The sequence below is a fragment of the Sesamum indicum genome, linkage group LG3, assembly GCF_026168435.1.
Source record: "Sesamum indicum cultivar Baizhima isolate 11 linkage group LG3, ASM2616843v1, whole genome shotgun sequence".
NCBI classification, from domain to species: Eukaryota; Viridiplantae; Streptophyta; class Magnoliopsida; order Lamiales; family Pedaliaceae; genus Sesamum; species Sesamum indicum.
In genome coordinates, this window is record NC_142659.1 from 9,020,687 (window position 1) to 9,038,741 (window position 18,055).

Sequence of the window (18,055 nt, forward strand, 5' to 3'; positions counted from 1 at the left end):
ATCAGTAAACAACCTTGGCGAACGTTCTCAAGATTTAATTTACCAACAGCATTAAGAATTAGAAAGGTCCAATTCTAACCAATAAATTCCTATGATAATTAATTTAAGTTAGATTGTGCATTCCACACAACATAATCGAAAATTTCTACATAATCAATTGTGCTATGTTACCACTAGCTATTGAACTAAACAAATAATTACGGATTTGCAAGTTCAATCGGCTAGGCAAATATTCTTAACAATAAATTAGATTATTTGTAATAAGATCACTGAGAACAACATAAATATCAATATGAATAAAAGTAGAAAGCATAAATTAGATCTCACTTGTTGGAATTAAACATTCATTAAGTCTTCAACCGGAATGAGAAAACTAGTTAGACATGCTAATGGAAGAACGCATGAAAAGCAAAGTAAGAAAATATTGTAAAAATAGAAGAGTTCAAAAGTTGTCTCTTAAAGTGAATTACATCACCTATTTGTAATAGCTAAATACCTAGTTCTAATAGGATTAGAAGTAGATTCCTAGTTGAATCAAAAGACTTATAGAGATAAAATTATAATCCTAGTTAAACTCTTCCTTCATCAAAGGTAGTCCAAGCAGCTCCAAACTCTTGCCAAAAATTGAGTTTGAGTCTTGTTTGAATTTCCAATTTGGTGTTTTTCTTCATTTTTCATTTTATTTATCCTAATGCAGCAAAATAATATTTAATTAGGAACATTTGATCACAAAATGGGCCAAAATGTGACATAAAATAAGCACAAAATGCGATCCTATCAAATACGATGAGTGTTAAAATAATGGAATAAAAAACGCAAAAAAGAAAAGTTGTGGGACATAAATTTCAATGTTTTATGTTCTTATCCACACCATATATATATACTTTCAAGGAATAATTAACGACAAGCCAGAAATATTTATAATAATTAGTTGGGAATTTTCAAAATTCATGTCATCAAACTACTTTACATGATATTGATTGTGTTATCGAATAATTTAGAGAATCCACCTTCTTAATTGTCGTGTTGCGTAAAAAAATATGTATATATATATATATATATTCTGTCAAATCTTGCCTTATAGTCTGTAGTTTGTTGTGACGCTAATAATACATGGTAAGTATAATAATTTAATATCTCAAAAATCTTGCTTTCTAATGTCGTGTTGCGAATTTATTATAAAATACATTAATTTTGACCTAATTATTACACTGTTATGCGTTTCAACTTTTTTTTCTTTGCAATCCATGCACATTAAACTCACGACATCAAACTGTTTATATATTTATTGAATGTGGAATTCAAAAAACAAGAATTACTATGGAACTTTTGTTTGAGATTCATCATCTTTTCCTTAAATTAATCAACTATCACTGAGAAGATGCATAAATTTTGAAAATCTTGTGCTAGATATATGAATTGTTTCTTTGAACTTCCTTTGTATACATAAATTTTGAAATCTTGTGCTAGGTATATAAATGATTTCTTTTAATTTTGTGGAACTTTTGTTTGAAATTCATTATTTTACAAAAACCTCATTTAGTCAAGTTACTAATTCAAGAATTAACTTATCACAAATTGAATTTAGTATCATTTCTATCCATAGTGTACATAAATCCTCACTTTAAAAACCCTATACCCATCCTACTTATTACGCTCTTATCCATATATATCATATATATACTTTCAAGCAATAATATATGGTAAACTAAAAATAAGTATAAGAATTAATTGAACATTTACAAAATCGATAGTATGAATAGGCTGAAAGTTAAATAGTATGTACTGAATGATGCAATAAAAAAATAATGAGAATAATCCACCTTTCAAATTGTTGTGCTGCTTAAAAAAATTATTCAAAAGTAATATTTTTCTTCTGATAGCCAAACCTAATTTAACCATATAGTTTGTCGTGTTGCTAAAATATATACAAGTATAATAATTTAAATATATAAATTGCATTAATTTTGACCTGATTATGACAGTCGCACAAATTATAACTCATCTAATTGCCTGAAATATTTTATACCTATTTAATTCAGAAAATTAAACAATAAAGCATTCATAATTGTGCAACTTTTGTTTTAAATTCATCTTCTTTTCCATAAATTAACCATTGCCAAAAAGGAGATGCACAATTCTGAGTGGTCCGTAATCATAAAAATTTGTAATTAATTAGTCCAAACTACAAACCCCCTTAAATATTTAAAGGAGGGAGCATGTGCAAATTGAGTACTCTATTAAGTACTTGACCATTGATTTAACCGAAGAGTATGTGATTTGCATTTGACTTTGTTAAATATTTAACAATTTTTTTTATTATCATTGAAATTGCTAGTTTTTGTTACTTACAGATTAAATATAGTGAATGCTAAAATAATCGAACCAAAATTACAAAGAAACTAAGTTATGAAACGTAAATTGCAATGTTCTATGTTCTTTTTGAAAGGGAAATGTTTTATGTTCTTATCCAACCATATATATACTTTCAAATAATAATATACAACAAGACAAAAATATATATAAATGATTAGTTGGATATTTACAAAATACATGTCATAAAACTGCTTTCCGTCAGTATTGTCAATAGGTGGAAAGTTAAGAATATTGAATATTGTTGTTGAACAATTTAGAGAATTTAGCATCCTGATTGTCGTGTTGCGTAAAAAAATATTTAGATATATATACATATATATTATGCAGTCTTACCTAATTTGGTTTTATGGTATGTAGTTTGCTGTGACGCTAATAATACATGGTAAGTATAATAATTTAATATTATAAAATCTTGTTTTCAGATGTCGTGTTGCGGATTTTATAAGAAATTGCATTAACTTTGACCTAATTATTACAGTGCTATGCATTACAACTTTTTTTTTTCCTTTGAAATCAATGTGCGTTAATTACAACTCACCATACTTGAACTGTTTTATATATTTCTTTAATGTAGAATTCAAAAAACTTGAATTATTTATGTAACTTTTGTTTGAAATTCATCTTCTTTTCATAAATTTTAAAATCTTGTGTTGGATATATAAATTATTTGTTCTAACTTTCTTTGAAAAGGAAAATAACAATTGTGTGTGAATAGAGTATTTTAAAGGCTTAAAAATTTTGGAGATCATGAGAAAGATGATGTCAATTAGTAATAACGAATATTGTACCGTATGTAATTCAACACAATTTCAAATTAAACATTGGCAAAAATGAGATACACAATTTTCCAGTGAGCCATAATACAAAAACTTGTAATTAATTAATTAGTCCAAACTACAAACTCCACTTAAATATTTAACAGATGGAGCACGTGCAAATCAAGTGCTCCATTAAATAATTGACCATTGATTTAATAGACAGAGCACGTGCTTTGTTAAATGTTTAACAAATTTTTTTATTATAACTAAAGTTGCTAAGTTTTATGACTTATAGAGTAAATATGGTGAGTATTAAAATAATAAAATAAAAAACGCAAAAAAAGTAAGTTGTGGGATACAAATTTCAATATTTTTTGTTCTTATCTGTACCAACATATATACTTTCAAGGAATAATATACGACAAGCCAAAAATATATATAATAATTAGTTGGAAATTTTCAAAATTTACATCATGAAACTACTTTTCAACAATCTTATCAATAGGTGGAAAGTTAAATAATATTGAATTTTGTTGTCGAACAATTTCGAGAATCCACATTCCTGATTGTCTTGTTACGCAAAGAAATTATTTAAATATTTATTTATTTTTCTGTCAGTCTTACCCAATTTGATAATATGGTCTGTAGTTTATCGTGACGCTAATAATACATGGTAAGTATATAATTTAATATCGCAAAAATCTTGATTTCTAATGTCATGTTGCAGATTTATTATAAATTATATTAATTTTGACCTAATTATTATAGTGTCATTTTTTACCTAATTATTACAGTGTTATGCGTTACACCCTTTTTCCTTTGCAATCCGTGCGATTAAACTCATGACACGCGAACTATTTATATATTTATTTAATGTGGAGTTCAAAAAATTGCGCAAAGAAATTATTTAAATATTTATATATTTGTCTGTCAATCTTACCTAATTTGACATTATGGTCTGTAGTTTGTCGTAACGCTAATAATACATGGTAAGTATATAATTTAATATCGAATTAATCTTGATTTCTAATGTCATGTTGCAGATTTATTATAAATTATATAATTTTTGACCTAATTATTACAGTGTTATGCGTTACACCTTTTTTTCTTTGCAATCCGTGCGCATTAAACTCATGACACGCAAACTATCTATATATTTATTTAATGTGGAGTTCAAAGAATTGCTCAAAGAAATTATACTTATATATTTTTCTGTCAGTTTTACCTAATTTGACATTATAATCTGTAGTTTGTCGTGACGCTAATGATACATGGTAAGTATATAATTTAATATTACAAAAATCTTTATTTCTAATGTCATGTTGCAGATTTATTATAAACTATATTAATTTTGACCTAATTATTACAGTGTTATGCATTACACCTTTTTTCCTTTGCAATCCGTGCGCATTAAACTCATGACATGCAAACTAGTTATATATTTATTTAATGTGGAGTTCAAAAAACATGAATTATTATGGAACTTTTGTTTGAAATTCATCTTCTTTTCCATAAATTAATCAATTTATCACAAAGAAGATACATAAATATGAAATCTTGTGCTAGATACATAAATTATTTCTGTTAACTTCCTTTGACAAGGAAAATAACAATTGTATAGAATCTTTTGAGGGCTTAAAATTTTGGGCAATCATGAGAAAATATGATGTCAATTAGTATAACTATATATGCTATTCAACACGATTTGAGTAAAAGTAGTAAGATATAGTACAAGAGAGTATTCAGGGTCGTATAGGCGCCTGCCTATATAATGCAGTAGAATACAGTATCCAAATTCACTCTTCGAAAAAAACCATTTTCTCCGCGCAAATTTTCTTCTTATCTCTGGCTCTCCAGGTTTTACTTCTCACTCTGTATTTTCCTCTCCCCCCCCCCCCCAAACAAAATCCAGATCAAAAATTTTTTTTTTTTCTGTATGTAACTGAATTCTGTGGTTGACGTGGATCCCTAACCTGAATTTCTCTCTTTCGTTTTCTGCTCAGTGAGTTCAAAGAACTAATGAGGACGCAAAAGGCGGTGAATCCAAATGGCCTTGAAATCAACCCTGCGGGTGGGGCCGAACCCGAGTTGCGAGCCAATGAGGCAGGCCCGTGCGAATTGACAGTGCGGATAGGGTGCACGACAATCTGCACAGAGTTAGAGTGAGTGAGGCGAATGGCTTTGTGGTTTATACGAGGAACAAGAGGTTCAAGAGAAGAAGAAGCGAGGGTGTAAGTATAACTGAACCTCCGGAGGCTGTGAGATCGAACGATGAAGTTGCAGTTCATGGTGGTAATGTGGCTGGTGGAGAGGGCAAGATGATGGAACTTGAAATGAAGGAGGATGGAGTGGCAAATATCGATGGGCCTCTGGAGCATACGCGGTCGGGAGGACTGAAAAGTGAAAAATTGGATGCGTCGGGTGGTGGGACAAAGGGGAAGATGGAGATGGAGATGTCCAAGGAAATCCTTGTTCCAGGGCGCCTAACAACTGCTGACGAGCTTTTACAGACAGGATTGCTGGAAGGATACTCAGTTTTCTACGACGGTGGCGATAGGGTAACGGTCAACAATCACCATCGGCATTAATTATAACATATTACTCTTTTTCAATAATTGCTGCCGTTATTTATTTTATCATTACTGTTGGGTTGAATGTGCATGAACTGTGCAGTGCTTGATAAGACTACTGTGTGCATGTTTTTTCTCTGTGAATCAGCCTGAATTCAATCAAATCCAAATTGAAAACTCGGTCTATATTGAAATTGGATAAAAAAGATTTGGTTTGGTATTTAGTTTATATTGGTTTGTGGAATGGCACCGCATACTAAAATATTAAGTTTTTTTTATATATATTTTTACATTTAATCATGTACATATTTATATAAATAAGAATTGTAACTACAACTTTTAATATTTAATATTTCACATTTATTATCTTTTTCTAGAAAAACTCAGTTCACAAAAATATCAAACTGAAATATCGAAAAAAATTTAATAATTATGAAAAGTGAATCGAATTAGTAAATCAAACAAAAATTGGTTCGGTAAACCATCCAAAAAATTCAGTTTGGCTCGGTAACAAATTACCAAAAACTCTAGGCTTTTTTTATAAAAAAAATATAACTTTTAGCATATATTATATATAATGCGTATTTATTTTTAGTGTACTTATATATATATATATTTATATTTATATATATTAGTTTTCTAAAGTATATCTGGTTTATGTATATATTTATAGTTAAATAGACTATACCCCGGGCCCTTCAACTATATCAAATATATTATTTACCCTCTTAAAGTAATAAGTGCAATATTCACCTCTTGGACTAAATTTTTGGACAAAAATACCTTTATACTATATACACATATGATGCACAAATTAAGATTGTTGAATATTTTGCACTTTATATTAAATTTTAAATATTTCTTAATTAGAACAAATATATCTCATATATTTACTTTAGAACAAATACCAAATTTAAAAAAGAAAAAAGAAAAAAAACTTGTACTGAATACTAGACCAAAATTTTAATGTTGATTTTCAATACAAATCGATATTTCAATTTTTATTCGATGTGTCTGAATTCTGCACACCCTAGATGAATACCCCTAATTGTGGTTTTTGCCCAATAAAGTGGGGAAACGGCTGAAAAGTTTTTAAAGGGATCATATACAAATTCGTATAATTAAGTATTTTAATGTTATTTATATACGTGTTGTGTTTTTCACTTATTTTTAAAATACACAAACTATTTCACATGCATGTATAACTATAACTTTATCATTGGGCTCATAACATTTTCCATATGACAATCTAACAATATTTTCAGATTAATTTTATATACAAATTACAAGAAACTTTATCTTTTGTTTATATAATATTCAATTAATTAATACTAACAAATAACTCCAATAATATTTGTTAAATTAATCCTTTAGTATATAAGGAGTACATGTAAATGTGTACTTAACGTTTCACTTTAAAAGTATTGATTAAATAAAATTAACTTTAATAACCTTTTCCTTTGGCAAAATTAAATAAAAATTGACGTAATTATAATTAGATCTAATGATAATTTTATCTGCACGTAGTATATGATACAACTATGAAATCATGCATTCATATGTGTATGAAATTTTTGTTTAACAGTATTGACTGAATGTTTCTTCCTTGAAGGGATTCGAACTACGTGGAACTATACATGATTCTGGTATTCTGTGCGCTTGCCGTTTATGCAAGGGAGCTATAGTAAGTAGTCGATATTGTAGAATTTCTTGTTTAGTTGACTCATAAAACTATTTAATCATCCTGCAATTTCATGTTCCTATTATTGATCCAGTGAATGTTGTCTCTAATTTATGTAGGTAGTTTCACCTTGGCAATTTGAGATCCATGCGTGCAACAAGTATAGATGCGCAACCCGGCATATCCGTTTCAAGAAAGGGAAAAGCCTGCTTCATGTGGTCAAAGAAGTCAGGGTTTGTTGCGATATGACATTAGAAGAAGCCGTGCAAAGCTACGCAGGCCCTGCACCGGTAAAGGAGTCAGTCATCTGTCAGAAGTGCAACGGTGAGCAGCTTGGTTTATTACAATTGAATTTCTTGAACGTTTGCTGCATTTGAAAAGACAGCTTTTGTTCTTTGGTTTCTAGGGTCATTTCTTGCACCATTTGTTCCCAAGGTGAAAGTGCTTTTTGGTTCTTGCAAGATTGCAGCAGGTGCGAAATCTAGGTATATATCTGTACATGTGACATATTTTTTCTTGTCTTGCACTAGTCTTGTTTGTTGGACAGTGATTTGCTTGTGATCAGCTCTTAACTTTTTATAAAGTGCATTGAACATCTTATATAACTGAAAACTTACTAGTTGCACGCTGGAAACGTGTACGTGCAAACATCTTAGTAAATGGTTATATGATACTAATTATAAACAGTCTTTTTAGACTTTGGAAGGAACTTCTTATAAGTTTGTATTATGTTGCCTTTATTGTTCAAAATCAAAATTCAACAACTTAACTCTCAACATATTTGTTCATGGTGAGCTATTTGAGTATTCCTGTATGACTTCCTGCTGTAAATATGGAGCACCTATTGAGTTTAATCAAATTAAGTTGTTTATATATCAGAAATATCAATTTTCAAACATTTGTATCCTTTGATCTTGTAAATTTGTTCTTGTTTTGCTGTTTGAGCCGTTTGGAGCCACATTTAGGCTCAAGTATGTGTAAAAATGGTGAAGAGATTAATGCCTCTCCAGAAGAAGGTCATCGAGGAAGGAAAAAATAAGAAAGTGTGCATCTTTCTCCCTCTTTTACTCACTCATATTGTGTTTCCTCCTTTCAGGCATTCGGATTGAAGTCTAATGCAAAATCTCTGGGAACATCCTCATCGAGGCTTTCGACAAGAAAGAAAGTTCAACAGAATATAACAAGGAAGTAGGTTATGCGCATTTTTCTCGACTTTCTGAAGTCAGATATTTTGGCCTTTATATGCAATGAAACAAGTGAATATCTTATCTTTATAATAATCCTTCCTTTTCTCATATGTTTCTGTTTGCTAGGTTAAGGCAATCGCGGCGATCTTCTGCACCAAAGTTGCACGGAGATGCTTTAGCAAGGTACTCAAATCCTTTTCGCACGTAAATTCAAATGATAGTTCCTCCTTGCATGGCTCAATGAGGAACAAGACAACGAGGAAGACGTTGAAGAAGTAGGTGCAAATGTGTATCATTGATTTTTCTTTTAACTTTTATATCATGGTGTTATAGGTTGTCAAAAAGGTCTTCATTCTTCAAGAGGGGAACTCCATCCGGCTCTGTGCAGTTAAAAAGTTCATTAAAGATCACTAGAAAGTTGGCGTCTTACTTCCATTTTCTCTCAATTCTAAAGTATTATGTGCGTGCTATTTATTGTTCTACTTTGCCTGACGGTCTCCTGCATTTTTCTGCACAGAGATTAGGGCATGCACAAGCTGGTCTTTGACGATGGTGGATTACCAGATGGAGCTAAACTCGCTTATTATGCTCATGGCGAGGTAGTCCAGATAAATACAGTGATTTGTACTTTGTTTTGCTATTTCAGCCTTGTAAACTTCTTCCTGCTTGTCTGTAGAAATTTTGCGCAGGCGTTAAACTCGGATTAGGATATTTTCCCAGTGCTACGATCTTTTGGTAAGAGTTTCAATTGTTCATTCAAAATATTTAATCATTGTTGCTGGTTTCTTGATTTTTTCTTTTTTCCCCTACACCGTGCAGGTTAGTCCATCTCTATTTGAAGCTCATGCTGGTTGGGCCTCCCGCCGTAAAACGTCAGTTGCTTTTTCTTTGTTTTAATTTGAACATTAATGAACATTATTTTTTGTTTCAATCTGAAGATTATGGTTTTCTGCTCTTCTAACAGCAATATGTATATCTATACATCTAATGGGGTGTCCCTCCATGAATTCACCGTCTCTGTGCTAAAAGGGGGCAAGCATTCCATCAAAGAAAGTGATGGCCGATGCATCGTCTGTGCAGGTGGTAGGAAGCTTGTGTTTTGTGATGCATGCCCGAGGGCCTTCCACAAAGGTAGTTTTTACATTTATAAGTAAGCTAAATGTAGATGTGCACATACTGTGCTGCCGACTCATCTTCCTATATAATTGAACCACTATGATAGCGCACTCTGCAAATTTTGGTTATATATATTATCACAATGGATTTAGCGAAGAATAGGAAAGGGGAAATGAAAAGGCAACGAGAAGGAAAATACATTTGGCATAGTAAGCATGATGGCATGCTCACATATTCTGGAATTTTCTCCAATAATGCTTTGTGCATATTAGATATGTACCAATTCTTGCACGCACTTGTACCACGTTTTTCTTGAATGTCCATCTTACCGTGCATAACGTGCATCTGTGTCTAGTGTTCGTTGTGATAAATGATATTGCACATATTGTGAGAAGATGTTCCGGAGGGAAAAATATGTTGAGCAGAATGTCAATGCTGTTGCAGCTGGTAGAACGCCGGGTGGTGATCCAATAGCACAGCTAACAGTTGGCTCCTCTAGCATGGTCAAGGACCTCGAAGAAGCTGAAGTAATAGCGTGCATAATCTGCAGGTAGTCTACATATATGGAAATCTAGAAAGTAACATTCTACTAAGGGTGATCAAATTTCTTCTATTGTTTTTTTTAAATAGTACGAATCAAAACTAATTGAATTATTTTTTATGATTTATCTTTTAAATAATAATTTTAATTTATAATAAAACCGCACGGTATTTATAGTTTGGCTTTTTACTTAGAACTCAAAAAAAAAAACTGTCAAAAATTGACCTGTACTGTTAAATATATAATTAAAATTTTAAATTATACATATAAATAATTTGAGAACATTAATTAATTGTTTGGAATAATTTCATATTCAAATAATAGAAGCCTAAAGTTCATACATTATCAAATGTCAACATTGCACAATCTATTTTTGTAAAACTTATATATAGGCTCTATACAAAAAAATGTGTTTAAATTTTAAAGTAACAAATCAAGTTCATTAGAATTTTTCCCTTTCTCCTCTTTCTCTTCTCTTTTTGAAGTCCCCTATTCTCTATTTGCACCTCATTGGACATATAATATTAATTTGAAATGAGTATCATTATGTTTGAATTTGTATGAACAATTAAGTATATCTTTTTTTTTTTTTTTGTTTTTAGTTGATAGAGTTTTTTATTTCTTCTACATAATTATCTAGTGTATCATATGTCATTGTAGTTGAAACTTGGTATTCATGATGTTTTTAAAAATGTTTTAGTTGTATTATATCTTGAACTATTGAATATTTAACTTTAATTGTTCCAAAGCTTGTTAAATTTTGTTACTTAAAGACTTTAGTCATATTTATTGTAGAATCATTGTGTATTTGACTTAAATTATTCCGATAATCTATTATTTTTTGTCAATGAAAGAATTTTAACTATATGCATTTTTATTTTTTGTTAGTCCCAACGTTTTATTTTGGATTAAAGACAATTTTAGTCCCGTAACTTACTAGGACTCCATTTTAGTCCTCTATAACTTAAAAAAGCTCAATTTCGGTACACATTTGGCAGAAAATTTGCCCCAGTCACCGAAAAAAGTCACATGGCCTTCACGTGACTTTTTAAATTGGGGGTTTCATTTTATTGGCTTAAAAAGCTCACGTGGTGATGACGTGAAAATAAAAACGTGTACCAAAATTGAGCTTTTTTAAGTTATAGAGGACTAAAATGGAACCCTAGTAAGATAGGGGACTAAAATGAGAATTGCCTGAAGTTAGGGGACTAAAATTGCCTTTAATCCATTAGGCCATGTGACTTTTTAAGCCAATCAAAATGAAACCCCCAATTTAAAAAGTCACGTGAAGGCCATATGACTTGTTTTGGTAACTGAGGCAGATTTTTGACCAAGTATGTACCAAAATTGAGATTTTTTAAGTTATAAAGGACTAAAATGGAACCCTAGTAAGTTACGGAATTAAAATGAGAATTGTCTGAAATTAGGAGACTAAAATAGCTTTTAATCCTTTTATTTTTATTATAAGTATTAAAAATGCCAAATCGCATGAAACGCACGCTTGATTTTGGTTTTGAAATTGACAATTTGAAAATTTATTTTATAAAACTATCAATCACAATTTAATTTAAAAAAATATCTTTATCGAACCCGCACGGTGATGCATTGTAGTTAGTGACATCTTGTTAATCCACTCACTTATTTGTTTGCAGATGCCATGATTTTAGTACATCTGGTTTTGGTCTTCGTACCGTCATAGTGTGTGATCAGGTATTGTTCTTCCTTTTTATCTTTGCTTTTCCTATATAACTAAGTTCCATGAATATAGATTACAATACTTCATTCGATTTTATACCTTCCAGTGCGCAAAGGAGCATCACGTGGGCTGTTTGAAAGAATGCGGGATGGATGATCTAGAGGTGCACACATCCAGCACAAGAATTAGCTACTTCAATATAGCATGGATAAATTTTCATTTTAATCCTCTTTTTTTTCGTCTATCGTCTCGAAACTGTATGCACCGTAATAGTTGTAGGAACTTCCTGAAGGAAAATGGTTCTGTTCTGCGGACTGCGAGTGGATCCACTCAATACTGCAGAATTTGTTGAATGCCGGGGCAGAGGAGCTCCCAGATTCTTCTTTGGATATTCTAAAGAAGAAGCTAGTGGGAATAATATGGTTGCTGATGCTGGTATTGACGTGAGATGGAGGCTTTTGAGAGGAAAGGACAGTTCAAAGGAAGACAGAGCACTGCTGTCACAAGTGGTAGCTATATTTCATGTAAGAATGCTTCTGTCACTTGATCCTAATGTCCTTGGTTATTTGAATTTATTGCTAAGTATAAGGATTTGCAATGATCAACAACGTGGTACTGTAAACTGCACGAACTATGCACACACACATGCACGAGCTATAAGAGAAGCCGGTATGATTGCAATTGTTCGTTGACTTGTGTTCCAGGAATGTTTTGATCCAATTATCGATTCAGAAACTGGGTGTGACTTGATTCTGCCTATAGTTTATGGGTACGTGTAACTTCTTCTACCTTTTAATAGGCATAGGGTCATTTTCTTGCCTTTGCCTGGCCCATCACGTCTTGTCCCCATAATCTTCCCTGTCTCACTCCTCATATCCCTTTGCCTTGCTTTTATCTCTGACAGGAGCAATATAAGGGGCCAAGACTTTGTCGAATTGTATTGTGCAATTTTAACGGTGAAGTAAGAACCATTTCGCCTTATGTCTATTCGGAACGGCCAATCATCTCAGTACATTGGTAATTCCATGTTCTCATTTATGAGTTTTGGCAATCTTGCAGCTCAATTGTTGTGTCAGCCGGGATCATTCGGATTTCTGGACAAGATATGGCGGAACTCCCTTTAGCTGCAATGCGCACTGGATACCAGGGCAAGGTAAGTTCTAATTTATACTATAAATGTTACAACTCTGTGCCTACATAAATGAGAAAGGTTGTGATCAGTAGACTAAATATCTTGCAAGGATACTTCCAAATACTTTACGACTGCATTGTGAAATTGCTGGCGTTTTTCCATGTCAAAACGCTTGTGCTCCTGGCAGCAGACAATGCAAAGCAAATGTGGACAAACAAGTTTGGATTTAAACAGATACCAGAAGTGCAGGTAAAAAAGCAGCCAACTGCCACAGGCCCCCTCCCCCTTGCCTTCCTCAGGAAAACTACAAACAAACAACTCTAACTCCCCTATTACTCATAATTGTTCCTCTCTATTTTTCAGCTTGAGAACTACAAACAGACGTGTTGGCAAATGATAACTTTCGACAGAACGTCAATGCTGCAGAAGCCAGTCCTAAACTGTCGCAATATCAACCAGGACCAAGCAGACTCTGATGTTCCATTGCAGTGATTAGTCAAGAATCAATTTCCTTCTGCCGGCGCTAATGGCTTGGTGTAGTTTATTTCATTTCTCGGCTGGTTGTCTCCTACTGATTCTTGATTGGGATGCACTATAAGTTTGTCATATGCTTGGTGAAATTGTTACAATGTGTTATGTGATTGTAATGTAGAGACATGCGGGATATGATTATGTGATGATCGTATAATTGATTGTTGAATGGAATCAAATTGAGAGCTATTATTAATCAAGTAATTATTATAAAAAATAGAATGATGATTGTGAATTGAAATAAAAGATGACGCTTACCTAGTGGAAGCGCAGTCAATGGTTTATGAAAATGTGATTGATGTTGATGTGATTGATAATGTGAAATGAGAAATATCTGAATTATGCTTGGTACCATGGCGCGTAGGGTACCGGGGTATTCCGGGGCAGCGGGGAATATCCTGTGCTGGTAGCTACACACTGGGGTGGTGTGGGGGTACCATGTTTGTTGTGATGTCCTGTGCTATATTGCTACACAATCCGGGGCAGCGGGAAATATCCTATGATATGATGATGGCCGACGAAACCATTGACTGATGTACTCCAACTAGAGTAAGTGGGGGCCCGTAGTTAATAAACGATAACGTCAAATATTATGTCTTGAATTGATTTATAGTTGTGGGTATGTATTACTGCCTATATCTGATATTGCTATATGACGAATGACTGTTGTCAACGTAACTGAATGTACGTAAATTATTGCCTGTATATATATATAGACTGATAAGCTATACTTATTGAATAGGCAGCTCATTCTTTGCCACGTACTTTTCATGGAATAAGTCAAACTGATTAGCCACATTGGACTTTGAGCGGTGCCGTCATCTTTATTAGGTGGGTCAGCCGTGATGTTTGAAGTCAGAGTTTTGGCGGTTTGGTTGTTAAATATTCTAATCTTTTATCGGGGTTTGAGTTTTAAACTGTGGTGTACTTAACTTGAGGTTATGTACATGAGAACATCTAGTGAGGGTAAATATAAACTTTTGATGGTATCTATTATCTTTTGTGATATATATTGTATTGATAAAATTAGAATTTATTTTATGGGTTGATAGGGAATTACTTATAGAATGAGTTGTAGTTAAAGTAAAGATAAAATAGTAATAATTAGATGTAGCGAGTAGGGGGTGCTACAGATATGACAAGTCATCAGATATTCTAAGGAAGTTAAATCAACTTGCAGGCTATGCTCCTAATGAGGAGATAGAACTCTTCGTGGTTTGTTCCAATATATCAATGGAAGAGATAGTAGCAATCCTAATAGATTATTGTTAGCTGAAACTTAAATTGAAAACCACATGCAATTGTTTTCATTAAATTGTGCTATTATTGCATCTGTCAAATGTCATGGAGATGAACATAACTCATGTTACATTGCAATTTCTTTACAAGGACTTAAAAATTGCTATGCATATGGAATATAATGCACATATTCATTTAAAATGGTGAAGATTTCTTTCATAAAATGCACATATACAGTTTAAATGTTGAAGATATCTTTTACAAAATGCCCAAATATATTTTAAATGGTGAAGATATCTTGTGTTTTTAGCTTCTCAGGAGATAAAAGTTTGAGCCCATAGTCATGTGTGCGTACATTGACACGGGACTTACATTTACATCTAACTAGGTACATGAAAATGACAAGGACAAGTATCTTGTGAGGACAAAGATTGTATTTTTATAACTTTACGGTTTCTTTTATTGCAGCTAGAGGATGGGGACATTTTCTGGTATCAAAAGTCACTGCCTCCTCACACAAGGAAGCTATTTGGCTGCCCGGATATTCCATCTTTCCTTGAATACCAGCATAGCCTTCAAATACATTATCATAAGTATTGTGTTCATATTAATTAGTAATATTTATGTGTACGCATTTGCATCTTAGGTAGAATCACTATATTGTAGTTACAAGATATATGTTTCACATGTCATATTTCATTCTTATGTTGATCGTGTTGGTGGATTGTGGGAAAATCTTTTCCTAAAGTATCAAACATAATCCATATTGGTCTAACTTGGATAACTCATTAATGCTTTTCGAAATAGCCTCTTTCACAACGAGCAGTTCTTCATATTTGAGCTTTTCTTTAATGTAAACACATCACTCAGAAAATGTCCAATCCTTTTCTTCTGTTCCCCCTGGTTGCTTGTTTTGTAGGAATATTTTAAATATGTTGGGTGTTTCCTAGTTATTCTCCAACCTTGAAAAAAAAAATCTTTTGAAGGAGGTTTCATATGATGAGACTGAAAACCATGTATAAATTTTTTGGTTATTCGAATTTAGAGAAATAAGAAATCTCTCTTACTTACCTCCCTCTGTACCTAGACATGGATGAGCATGCAAGTCAAGATGACTTCTTTCTCAACCTTCCTCCCTCCAAACCTAAACATGGGAGAGCATGCACATCATGCTCACTACTCTTTATGTTTCCTCCCTCCGGAGTTAGACGCGAATGAGCATGTACGTCACACTTACTTGTTTCTTAGTTTCCACCATCTAGACCTAGACGCAGATTACAATGCAAGACAAGCTCACTTTTTTCTCACCTTCATCCCTCTAAACATAGATGCGGATGAGCATGCACGTCGCACTTACTCCATGTATTCCTCCCTCCAAACCTAGATGCGGAATAGCAATTCTGACTAGCTCAGGTTCCTCCCTCCAGACCTAAATGCGGATGAGCATTCACGTCAAGCTCACTTCATGTCTTCCTCTCTCTCGACGTAGATGCGGATGTTCATTTTTGTGGAAACTCACTTTATACGTTCCTTCATCCGGACCTAGGTACAGATGAGCATGCACGTGCATACTTCCTTCTATCCTTAAACTTTTAGTTATTTTTAATGAGGGTATATCGCTACTATATGTTGTCCTTGTTATTCTTTCAAATAGTTCCTTCTCACTCAAATTCTCTTCTATAGTTTCCCTTTTTAGAGTAATATCAATAGTTATTTATAATTTTAGACTTCATATAGTAGCTTTGCATTTGACTGAAAACCATATCTTTAGCTGTCTTGAATTTACACTTATCCAATATCTCGTGCCTAGAAAATGAATCGTTATATTTTTACTTGAATTTTATACTTAAAAATAGCAATAAGAGGGCTAATATAGATGAGGCTCGTATTTGCCACATTGGAGCTTGCTATTGCAAGCACCCTATGCTGCAAATCTCTTACGATCAATAACCTATTTATATTGGACATTTGCGTTCTTGCTTGCTCTCGATCTTATCTTTTATTTTTGTCTACATGTTTCTCCTTATTGACATAGTCAGTGATGTGCTACATATTGACTATTGTATAAGCTACCTAAAGATAGCTTAGTTAAATTACTTTCCTAGCACATATTATTTGTTTCATAAAAAAGTTTTACCTATTGAAGTATTTGGATATCTGATGCAATTATTTGGTGAAAATTATAGAAAATATAAAACATGTACATGGTCTCTCCAAAAAAGCATGAATGATTGTGGAGTATAATGTTATATTATCCAATGATGTTGTTGGATTTTTTGGCCCATGCCCCCCCCACCCACTTGGATGGCAGCCCACTTGCTGCCTGGTCCATTACCCGACCCTTCTTCTACTTAACCCTAAATCACTACTTAACCCTATTCTTCAACTATTCAGCCGATGCCTCTTCCTCTTCCTCCTTTCTTTCTCTGGTTTTGTTCCTCTGAAGTTTCCAATGCTCTTGGAAATCTCTCATCATCTTACTTCTTTCTATCTCTGTTCTCTATGTTGTATCTATCTATATATTAGTCTTCTTTGATTATAAAGAGATAGAACAACAACAAAACTAAAACCCCTCTTCGTAAAATACTCTGTGTTGAATATTTGTTGAGTGTGGAAGAAACTTCGTAGTGGAATTCTGAGTGATTCTAAATGAAGCCTAACTGGTCTCTTTGTGGGTCTTTGTGGATTTTTTGCAACCATGAGGGTTGCCGGCCGGTGGTGGAGCTTGGGCATTCGGTTGCCGGATCTGACTCCTGAGCCAGTTACTTTACTACTTTTCGTATTACTATTTTTCTGTTATTCTTTCTTTATTCATTGATCTGAAATTATTGTATAAGGGTTTTCAAATCCACCATTGTCTCTGTAGTTATTGTTTCATTTGAGTTCATCACTTAGTGGATAAATTTCCAACAGTTCTCATCATATTATCTTCCACGATTCTTTGAAATTCCTCGCTCTTTCTATTTCTCCCTCTCTTGCTCCTTGTTTCTCGTTATCTTAGTGTGATGCCTATGTTTGTGTGCTTTATTGCTCTTCAAATTCTCTTTTATTTTCTCTCTTTGCATTTCTCCTCCTTGAAATGGTCCCTTTTATCACATAATTGATGTTGTGCCTCATATTGACTATTGTATACGTTAATTGCCTAAACAAAGCATAATTAACTTTCCTAGCCCGTATTATCTGTTTCACTATTGAAGTATTTTGGTATTTGATGCTATTATTTGCTTA

The 18,055-nt window shown here is 32.9% G+C and overlaps 1 pseudogene; it reads left to right on the forward strand.

Annotated features, from left to right (window-relative positions):
* The first annotated feature begins 4,905 nt into the window (after positions 1–4,905).
* On the forward strand, positions 4,906–13,714 carry LOC148788655 (uncharacterized; annotated as a pseudogene).
* The last annotated feature ends 4,341 nt before the right edge of the window (positions 13,715–18,055 follow it).